This window comes from Pinus tabuliformis, chromosome 4_2 (genome assembly GCF_031772625.1).
Source record: "Pinus tabuliformis cultivar Carrire ecotype Pingquan chromosome 4_2, CPIR1, whole genome shotgun sequence".
Lineage (NCBI taxonomy): Eukaryota > Viridiplantae > Streptophyta > Pinopsida > Pinales > Pinaceae > Pinus > Pinus tabuliformis.
This window is the reverse complement of record NC_142304.1, coordinates 484,326,349-484,338,076: the sequence shown is the minus strand read 5'-3', so window position 1 is coordinate 484,338,076 and position 11,728 is coordinate 484,326,349.

Here is an 11,728-nt window from a genome sequence, read left to right as displayed (position 1 = left end):
AGGGAGAGGGGATATAAAGGGCTAAGAGTTTGATCAATTTAGTGTGCATTTTATGAGACCCATTTCCTTTGCTATTTCACACAACTATCTTTGATCCTTGTTTTATAATGTTCTGAAAAGGATGGGTGGTAGTGTGAGTGGTTATTCTCATTGGATTAGCTAGGTGAAAGGTTTGATCTAAATGGTAAGTGCTCTGTATAAAAATGCACAAGGGATAAATATAAATATGCATTGGTCCAAATACTGAATGTGAGTAAGTCAAATTGATAAAACTAATATACACACCATATATTTGAGCCAGTAAGGTTTCTTTTGTTATAGTCATTGGAGATTACATGCATCAAATCTTTATCCTAGAAGTTCGTTTGTGGTTTTCACACCATGTTTTTTATCCTTTAAGGTTAATTTTTAATTTATGCACACCATATTATTGTTGGTGTTATGAAACCAGCTCAAGAAAAGATAGAAAAGATAGATCAATGCCTTAAAATTCAGCCTCTTCAAGGGGGAAACCTCCTTTACATTACATAAATGAAAAATTCTTTGATGATACAAATGACAAAACCTCCTTTCTATATATAGGAGTCTAAGGAGTCACAATATAATCCAGCCGACGTAACAATAATAATATAAAGCCACAAAAATAATAATAGAGGGATTCTATGGGGCACAGAAATAACAACATGGGGTTAATAGGGCACAACAATATAAATAAGGGGTATAACTACAATAGGAATGGGGTAATCACTAGTATTATAGGGACCCAACATGCCCCTCTCCTTCAAAAAAGTGTTGTCCTCAACGCTTAAGTAGTTATGGATACTTCTGCATAAAATTCTCATCCTCCCATGTGGAATATTCAGTGGATAAGTTCTTCCACTTGATAAGATACTCTGAAATTGCTCGATTTCGTAGCTGTCGAGTTCTTGTTTCTGTTACTGCTTCCGGTTCCAATATAATTTTTCCTTCCTCATCAAGTTCTGGAAATATTGTTTGCATTGGGAGCTTGTCGCCTATAACCTTCTTTAAACATGAAACATGGAAAACTGGGTGCAATCAAGAAGTTGCAGGAAGCTCCAATTTGTATGCCATAGTACCAATCTTTTGCAACACCTTGTACAGACCATAATACTTTGGTGATAATTTATTATCCTTCTTAGCTTGCTTTAGGGACATTTGCTTATATGGTTGTAGCCGTAGGAATACCCAATCACCTACATCAAAACTTCTTTCACTGCGATGTTGATCTGCCTGTTGTTTCATTCTATTTTGTGCCAACACGAGGTTATCCTTTAAGAGTTGGAGGACTTGTTGTTGATGTTCGATGTGATGTTCCATTGCCTGAACCTTAGAATTTTCTCTTAAATATGATGTGATGGATGGTGGTTGATACCCATAAGGTGCCATAAATGGGGTCATTTTTGTTGCTGTATGGAAGGAAGTGTTATACCACCATTCAGCCAGAGGCAACCATTTGACCCATTGTGTCTGTTTATCAGATACAAAGCAACGAAGATATCCTTCCAAACATATGTTTACTATCTCAGTTTACCCATCAGATTGAGGATGATAAGATGAGCTATGAGCTAACTGAGTACCAAGACAAGAAAATAACTCTGTCCAAAAATTTCCAGTGAAAATGGGATCTCTGTCACTTACAATAATCTTTGGGTTTCCATGTAGCTTTTGAATTGTTTCCATAAATGCAGTAGAAAATGTACTAGCTTTAAATGGATGTGATAATGCACAAAAATTTGCATACTTGGTAAGTCTGTCAACTACCACCATGATGACACTCTTTCCCTCAGACTTGGGTAAACCTGTGATAAAATCCATTGAAACCTCCTCCCAACGTTGGCTTGGAATGGATAAAGGTTGTAATAGACCCGGTGTCTTAATTGTTTCAACTTTATTTTGTTGGCAAACCAAACATTCCGCCACAAACTTTTGAATATCTGATTTAAGGCCATCCCAAAAAAATTCCTTCTTAACCCTGTGGTAAGTTTTTAAAAATCCCGAGTGCCCTCCTAAGGGAGAAGTGTGCAATTCCATAAGAATATTTTGTTTTAGTTGGGAATTCTTACAGAGGTATAAGCGATCTTTGTACCATAATGAATCATTTTTCCAGCTAAATGTATCAGACGTACTGGAATCTTGTTGTAGCTTTCGAATAAGTGCCCACACTTCTTCATCATTCTTCCATTCCTCCCTTGCTTCGTTTATCCAATCTGGTTGGATAATAGAAATGGCGCACAACAATGCTTCCACATCCTCATCCTTTCTTGAGAGTGCATCTGCCACCACATTTTGCTTCCCTTTTTTGTAGATGATTTCAAAGTCATAACCCAACATCTTTGTGACCCACTTTTGTTTCTCTTCAGAGGATAATCTTTGTTCTAAAAAGTATTTAAGGCTATCATGATCCGTTTTTACCTTGAAGTGTCTTCCCATTAGGTAGGGTCGCCATTTCTTAAGTGCATGGAGTATTGCCAACATTTCCTTCTCATAAATAGCTTTTCTTAAAAACTTTCCCTTGATTGGACGACTTTCAAAAGCAATGGGTCTTTCATCTTGCATTAGAACAGCACCAATTCCATTTCTTGAAGCATCACATTCCACAATAAAGGTTTTTGTGAAGTCCGGTGTAGCTAAGACCGGTGCTTGGCACATTGCCTCTTTAAGATGTTCAAAGGCCTTTGTTGCTTCCAGAGTCCATGAAAATGCATCTTTCTTCAATAATGTTGTTAGAGGTGCTGCTATTCTCCCATAATTCTTAACAAACTTGCGATAATACCCTGTCAACCCAAGAAATCCTCGCAGATGCTTTATGGATGTGGGGATTTTCCATTCCTTAATGGCTTTAATTTTGCTAGGGTCTACCTTAACTCCTTCATGAGATACAATATGACCCAAATATTCCACCTCCTGGACTCCAAAGAAACATTTGGATCTTTTTTCATATAATTGTTTCTCCTCCAATAGTTGTAGCACCCTGTCAACATGTTCAACATGATCCTTCCAAGACTTGTTGTAGATTAGTATATCATCAAAAAATACTAACAAAAATTTTCTAAGGAATTGTTTGAAAATTGAATTCATCAAACCTTGAAATGTTGAAGGTGCATTAGTAAGGCCAAAAGGCATGACCAAAAATTCATAATGACCCTCATGAGTTCTAAATGTCGTTTTCGGAATGTCTTCAATCTTCATTCTGATTTGATGATATCTCAAACGAAGATCCAACTTGGTGAAGTAAATTGATCCATGCAATTCATCCAGTAATTCATCAATGACAGGAATGGGGAACTTATCTTTAATAGTGAGCTTTTTGAGCTCCCTATAATCCAGACACATGCGCCATGATCCATCCTTCTTGTGCACCAATACTACTGGAGCAGAGAAAGAACTTTGACTTGGTTGAATTATACCAGCCTCTAGCATTTCTGCAACCATACGTTCAATTTCACTTTTTTGGACATAGGGATATCTGTACGGCCTGATGTTTGGAGGAACACTTCCTGGAATCAGATGAATAGCATGATCATGATCACGCATAGGTGGGAGACCTTTGGGAGTCTCAAATACCTTGGAATGATTGTCCAGGACTTTTTGGAGATCTGGAGAAATAGATGATTCCGATGTGGAAACATCTAGCAAAAATAATTGTGCAATTACACCTCTTTGCTCCTTTTTTAGAAGCTTTGTCATACCATTAGAGCTGATTATCTTTCTTGGTTTCCCTAAAATACCCCTTAATTCAACTTCCTTTCCTTCCGTAGAAAATTTGATGAAAAGTTCTTGAAAATTAAAAGCTATTGTACCCAAGGATTGTAGCCATTGGACTCCTAGTACAACATCAACACCTCCCATTGGAATGGAAAGCATTGGGCTAGTCAATACATATTCTCCCATGGATAGCTTGATATTATGGCACCTTCCAGAGCAATTTATTGTTCCTCCATTTGCAATCATCACTTGACACTCTGGTGCTGGATATAGGAAGCAATTCAATTCTTTTGCTACCCTACAATGAATAAAATTGTGGGTGCTTCCTGAATCAATCAACACTATTACCTTTTTCTTCTTGATTTGTCCTTCTATCTTGATGGTTTGAGGAGTGGTAATTCCGCCAATGCATTACAAGATATGGTCAGATTTATTTGTTCTTCATCTAGGCTTTGTTCCTGGAGTATATCTTCTTCTTTTGACCTTTCTTGCTCCTTTTCTTCTTCCTCTTCACAATCTATGTAGAATAATTTCTTCTCAGCACACTTATGACCTTTAGTGTATTTGCTATCACAACTGTAACAAAGCCCTTTTGCTCTTTTTTCTTCCAATTGTTTGGTGTCAACCTTATAGGTTTTGGAAGACTAGGGGCAACAACACTTCCGTCTTTATAGTTGTGAGTGGTATGCTTCCTGGTTGCCATAATTTTGCTTTCCATTTTTCTTGCTAACCTGAATGCCTTCTCTAATGAATCAGGTTCCCAAAGGCGAAAATCATGTTGGATATTATCCTTTAAAGACCCTATGAACACATCAATCCTATGCTCCTTTGGAATATCTTTTACCCTTATGTTCAATTTTTGGAACTCCTCAATGTGCTCCATTACTGAACCCTTTTGTTTGAGACTTATCAATTGGCTAAAAAAAGTGTTGCTTTTTGTATCTTCATAATGTGCTATCAATTCTTCCGTAAAAATTGCCCAAGTGATAAATTTTTTACGAGAGCAAAGCCATTGATACCATACAAACTGATTTGGTTCCAAATATACAGTTGCCATACGTACCTTTTGTGTGTTTTGCACATTATTGAGATCGAAGAACTGCTCCATCTGTATTATCCATGTGGCGGGATCCTTGCCATCAAACTTCCTCATATCGATTTTTGGAATATGGTGGGTCTTCGATCCAACATTAGCGTCTATGGAATCATGATTAACATTACTTTTGTTCACATCATGAGTTTCCTTTACAACCTTTTCACCATTAGTAAGTATTTTTTGTAGAAAATTTGTCAAATCTGTCTTCAAATATGCCATGTCTGTCTTCAAATCTGTCCTTAAATCTGTCTTCAAATCATCCATCTTAGCTTCCATGCCCTTTATCTTAGATTCCACGCCATTTATCTTATATTCCACGCCACTTATCTTAGCTTCCATTAGCTTTTGTGAGTGTGACATTTGTTGCACTTGTTCTTGTAATTTTGATATATCATGTAGCATTTCTTCCTCTTCTTCATGAGTCATGCTCGAGCTTTCAGGTTCCTTACTAGGTGTTTGCATTTTCTTTCCTTGGGGCATCAGTTACCGATAATAATGCTTTAGTATGCCCTTTGAATTCCGTTAAACCAAACTTACACAAAAATTTAAAAAAACTACACACATTTTTTCACTTTATAGAAGCCTGATATTGAATTTGATGTATCTCTGTAATTTCGAATCATCCAGTTCTGAAATTGTGATTTGTTGTAGCCTTCTGCGTCCTCTTTCCAATGCCACAAGTCTGACCCAAATTGGATTCTCCTAGGAAGAGTTATGTGAAATCTCCCACAGTGACTTGCTTTTAGACTAGTTCAGTAGAGAGAACTTGGACGACGTGCCACGAGTCACTGTTTTAACATTTGAATCTAAAACACACATACAAGAAACTACAGTCTGTCCTCTTTTTGAACCTTCTTACAAAATTGCAATCCGATCCCCAGAGAGAAAGTTATGACGATTTTCCCCAAGTCACCTGTTTTGAATGTAATTCAGGAGTCTAAAAAAAGACCAACTTCCTTAGATCATATCTCCGCAAATATCGCGCGAAAAGCTCTGAAATTCAGACCCAAGGTTCAGTGCAATTTCTTCTCAAATCTGTTTTTTTTGTGACTTCTGAAACATCACAGAAAAAAAGTTATAACGAAAATTCCACAATGACCTGTTTGGAGCAGCGAAACCCTAGAATCCAAAGCTCTGATACCAAATGTTATGAAACCAGCTCAAGAAAAGATAGAAAAGATAGATCAACGCCTTAGAATTCAGCCTCTTCGAGGGGGAAACCTCCTTTACATTACATAAATGAACAATTCTTTGATGATACAAATGACAAAACCTCCTTTCTATATACAGGAGTCTAAGGAGTCACAATATAATCCAGCCGACCTAACAATAATAATATAAAGCCACAAAAATAACAATAGAGGGATTCTATGGGGCACAAAAATAACAGCATGGGGGTAATAGGGGCACAACAATATAAATAAGGGGTATAACTACAATAGGAATGGGGTAATCACAAGTATTATAGGGACCCAACAGTTGGAGACATACACAATGTTTAATAATTGTGTATGATTGGATATGTTGAGATGATACATGATTTATTGTAGAGATCGGTACTTTGTTTGTGTGATAGAGGCTTTTTCTTTCATAAATTGATGTGGATAGATTAAGGATTTGGGTAGATATTTTGTTTTGGATTCATTTACATTTTAATCATTGTATTCTAGGATTGACAAAGACTTCTACAAAGGATATCACATGCTTTTCTCTGCCTAGATCTATATGTGTGCTCTATTAATTTATTTCTGAATTTGTGCATGTTATGAAACCAGCTCAAGAAAATATAGAAAAGATAGATCAACGCCTTAGAATTCAGCCTCTTCAAGGGGGCAACCTCCTTTACATTACATAAATGAACAATTCTTGGATGATACAAATGAAAAGACCTCCTTTCTGTATATAGGAGTCTAAGGGGTCATAACATAATCAGAGCCGACATAACAATAATAATGTAAGGGCACAATAATAACAATAGTGGGCTTCTATGGGGCACAATAGTAACAATATGGGCACTACATTGGTACATCAATATAATAAGTGGGTTGTACTAATAACAATAAGGGGTTACAGTAGTAGTATAGGGGCCTAACATGCCCCCCTCCTTCAAAAAGAGTTGTCCTCAATGCTTGAGTAGTTCTTGATGCTCCTATATAAAATTCTTGTCCTCCCATGTGGAATCTTCAGTGGGTAAGTTCTTCCACTTGATGAGATACTCTGAAATTGATCGATTCCGTAGCTGTCGAGTTCTTATTTCCGTCACTGCTCCAGGTTCCAATATGATTTTTCCTTCCTCTTCAATTTCTGGCAATATTGTTTGAATTGGGATCTTTTGCAACTTTTGAATAAGTGGCCATACTTCTTCATCCTTCTTCCATTCATCCCTTGCTTCGTTTATCCAATCTGGTTGGATAATAGAAATAGCACAAAACAATACTTCCACATCCTCATCCTTGAAGAGTCTTCCCATTCGGTAAGGTCGCCATTTTTTAAGTGCATGTAGTATTGCCAACATTTCCTTCTCATAAATAGCTTGCTTGAGATGTAGCAGTAAAAATACCCAATCACCTACATCAAAACCCTTTTCACTACGATGTTTATCTACCTGTTGTTTCATTTGATTTTGCACCGAAGTGGCGTTATGCTTTAAAAGTTGGAGAACTTGTTGTTGATGCTCGATGTGATCTTTCACTTCTTGAACCTTTTTCTTCTTGATATGTCCTTCTATCTCTAGGTTTGAGGAGTGGCAATTTCTTCCAATCCTTTACAAGATATGGTCAGATTCATTTCTTGATGCTCGATGTGATCTTTCACTTCTTGAACATTTTTCTTCTTGATATGTCCTTCTATCTTGATAGTTTGAGGAGTGGTAATTTCGACCAATGAATTACAAGATATGGTTGGATTCATTTCTTCTTTCTTGATGTGATCTTTCACTTCTTGCACCTTTTTCTTCTTGATATGTCCTTCTATCTTGAGAGTTTGAGGAGTGGTAATTCTTGTCAATGCTTTACAAGAGATGGTCTGATTCATTTCTTCTTTCTCTGGGGTGGGGTCTTGGCGTGTATCCTCTTCTTTTGGTGTTTCTTGATCCTTTTCTTCCTCCTCTTCATATTCTATGTAAAATAATTTCTTCTCAGCAAACTTATGACCTTTAGTGCATTTTCTATCACAATTGTAACAAAGCCCTTTTTCTCTTTTTTCTTCCAATTGTTGTGGTGTAACCCTTGTAGGTTGTGGAAGGCTAGGAGAAACAACACTTCCATATTTATAGTTGTGAGGGGTATGCTTCCTGGTTTCCATAAATTTTCTTTCCAATATGTCACAAAGCCCTTTTACTCTTTCCAATTGTTGTGGTGTTTCTCTCAAGAAGGTTTTTCTCTTTGTATCCTCATAATGTGCTACCATTTCCTCCATGAAAATTGAGCACGTAACAAGTTGTTTACGAGAACAAAGCCCTTCATACCATAAAAAATGATCTGGTTCTATATATGAAGATGCAATACATACCTTTTGTAATAGTGGTACACCATGTAGGTCAAAATATTGCTCCATCTGAAGTATCCAATTTACCAGATCCTTGCCATCAAACCTCCTCATCTTGCTTTTTCTTGATTTTAGGAGCTCGATCTTGAAACCACTGTAACTCTATACTTTTGAATCTTTAAGTTCTGAAATTGTGACATGCAATAGCCCTCTATGTCCTCTTTCCAATGCTACAATTCTGACCCAAATTGGATTCTCCAAGGAAGAGTTATGCGAAATCTCCCACAGTGACTTGATTATAGACTAGTTCAATAGAGTGAACTTGTATGACGTGCCACGAGTCACTGTTTTGACCTTTGGATCTGAAAAATGCATACAAGAAACTACATTCCTTCCTCTTTCTGTACCTTCTTACGAAATTTCAATCCAATCCCTAGAGAGAAAGTTATGACAATTTTCCCCAGGTCACCTGTTTGGAATGTAATTTAGGAGTATGCAAAAAGACCAACTTCCTCATATCATATCTCTGCAAATATAGCGCAAAAATCTCTGAAATTTGGACCCGAGGTTCAGCGCCATTTATTCTCAAATGGGTTTTTTTTGCAACTTCTGAAATGTCGCAGAACAAAGTTATAGCGAAAATTCCACGACAACTTGTTTGGAGCAGCGAAACCCTAGAATCCAAAGCTCTGATACCAAATGTTATGAAACTAGCTCAAGAAAAGATAGAAAAGATAGATCAACGCCTTAGAATTCAGCCTCTTCAAGGGGGCAACCTCCTTTACATTACATAAATGAACAATTCTTGGATGATACAAATGAAAAGACCTCCTTTCTGTATATAGGAGTCTAAGGGGTCATAACATAATCAGAGCCGACATAACAATAATAATGTAAGGGCACAATAATAACAATAGTGGGCTTCTATGGGGCACAATAGTAACAATATGGGCACTACATTGGTACATCAATATAATAAGTGGGTTGTACTAATAACAATAAGGGGTTACACTAGTAGTATAGGGGCCTAACAGTGCACTTATATGGAGGGTTTTGCAGAGACTTATATCTAATGGATTCTCACTAATTGAAGCCAATTTGTGAATAGAGTTAATTATTTTTCTTGTTATTTTAGGTTGAAATGCACAGGGTAGAAGGGAAAAGGGTATTGCTCCCATTAAGTGTACAAGTTTAGAGTAGCTAGAAGTTTATGAATCTGATGTGAATGATGTTTCTTTTCCTCCGAGGTTGTATGCAGGATTGAAGCCAATGTGATAATGAATTTAATGAGTCCAATATTATTGTTCTACCTTGATATTGCATGCATGACTGTAGTCAAAAATTGAATATGACTATGCATTGCAGGGATGGTTAATAGAGCTTTAAGGATTATCATTATTTATTGAGAACATATATTAGTATTGGTTGACACCTTAATGGTTAATGATCATGTGTGTTATTGTAGGGATTTCAAAAACTTAAATTAATTTCCGTAAATTCCATAGGAATATGTGCCTTGTATTATTATTATTATGTCGTGTATGGTATTGATTAGTACTAAGAGAAAGGGTTTGGAAATGTGTTGTTGATGGTATCTTTAAAAGAGTTGTGATTATTTGAGATGACATTAAGGTTTGGATTTTGTTTTGCTAATGGAATTTGTGACAGAAATGCATTGAGTCATATTTCCTAGTGTTGTAGATGATTATGCATATTTGTATATTGCAGAGAAAGAGGATTGATGAATCATTTCCATATTTCTTTGGTTACTCATCTTTTTGGGTAATGCATATGTTGTTGATAATGTATTGTTCCCTGTATGTGAGTATGATGAAGGTACACTACTACTATGATAATGAGTTAGATGTTGATGTATGTGTGAAGGAAAAATCATTTGATGAGTTAGGGTTTCATCTCATGGGTGAGAAGAGTCATTGAATGTACGTTTGTTGCTATTTCTTGACAATTTGGCATGAACTAGGGTTTGATGTTTTATTTAGTATTTGTTGCAAATAGGGTTTTGTATTGTTGAGATTTGTTTTTTTGTTGGTTGTCAAGGGATATCTTGATGAGTATGTTTATGATAGATGAGAATGGTTTTTGAGTAGAGAGCATGGCTTGGCATTTGACAATATTGATGAGCTAGGGTTTGATGGACTATTGACTAGGTTATTTTGTTGATCAAAGAGTTATTGCAGAGATATTTTTGTTTACAGTTGTGCAACGATTAGATGTGTATACAGTTATTAAGATTTAGAATTTTTTTTTTTGGTCAAGGTGTTTACATCTTGTTATTCACATTGAGAAGAGTGTTCTATGTGAGACAAGTTTAAAAATTGGATGAAAAATGGCCTGCATGTTTTTTGTTTGAGTCAGGTGGATCCAACATAAAAGATTTTGAAACACGGTCCATAAAGGGTCTGGGGGTTGAAGCCTTTAGTAAGGGAGTGGTACCTTCCTTCTGGTGGTGGTTGGAGAATTTGATTAGGGAGTGGTGGCTTCCTTCCAATGGTAGCTAGAGAGACAAGAGGAGGTGGTATCCACCAACATGTAGGAGCCTATGCACTGGTAAGAGTTCATGCCAGTGCAAAATGTAATAGAAGATTTTCTTTATAATAATAAAAGGAGACGAAGTAAGAAACAACAATGGTGGTTTTCCTCAGTTTGGTTTTCCACCTAAATTTTTGGTGTCCGTGTGTGTTGTTGTCTTCATGAGATGTTGTATTATTATGGTTTACATGTGTTTATGATTAATTTTTTCTCATGGTTTATTGGTTATGCTTAGATCTACTACATAATTTGTTGTGCAATAAATGATGTTTTTGGTGGGAAAAGTTCCCTAAGGAAGGGGTTGAAAGCCTCGACAAAGAAATATAAAATAATCAACAAATAAAACTCAATCCAGAATGTCAAACATTTGAATTATCAAATTTGGATTCATATTTATAATCGAGAATCCTACGTTTGAAAATGTTCCTGTACAGTCCAAACCCTCTGCTTCCTCCAAGATGTGAAAACCTGCAAATCAATCACATAAGCATATAAATAATAGATAAATCAACGTTCACACATAAGAATATGTTATATCATTATATATAACCATTCATACTATCATTCATAAGATGACAACATATATGGAACAAGACATGAGCTTCTTTATTGATTAACAACATTAAGTACAAGATAGATACAACCTGATCCAAGCCAAAGGCACCGATGAAGCCTTCCTCTAGATTCATCCTGCCTGAGCCACAAAGACAACCTCTCTAATAGGTGCAATAATATGCTAGATAAGGAGGCTAAGTATCTTTGCAAAGGAATCCAAGGTTTCCTAGAGACTAGGAGTACAGGAGGTATGGGAAAAATAGACTTGATATGGGGAATCGAGTATAATGTCAATATCTCTCTTTTCATATCAAT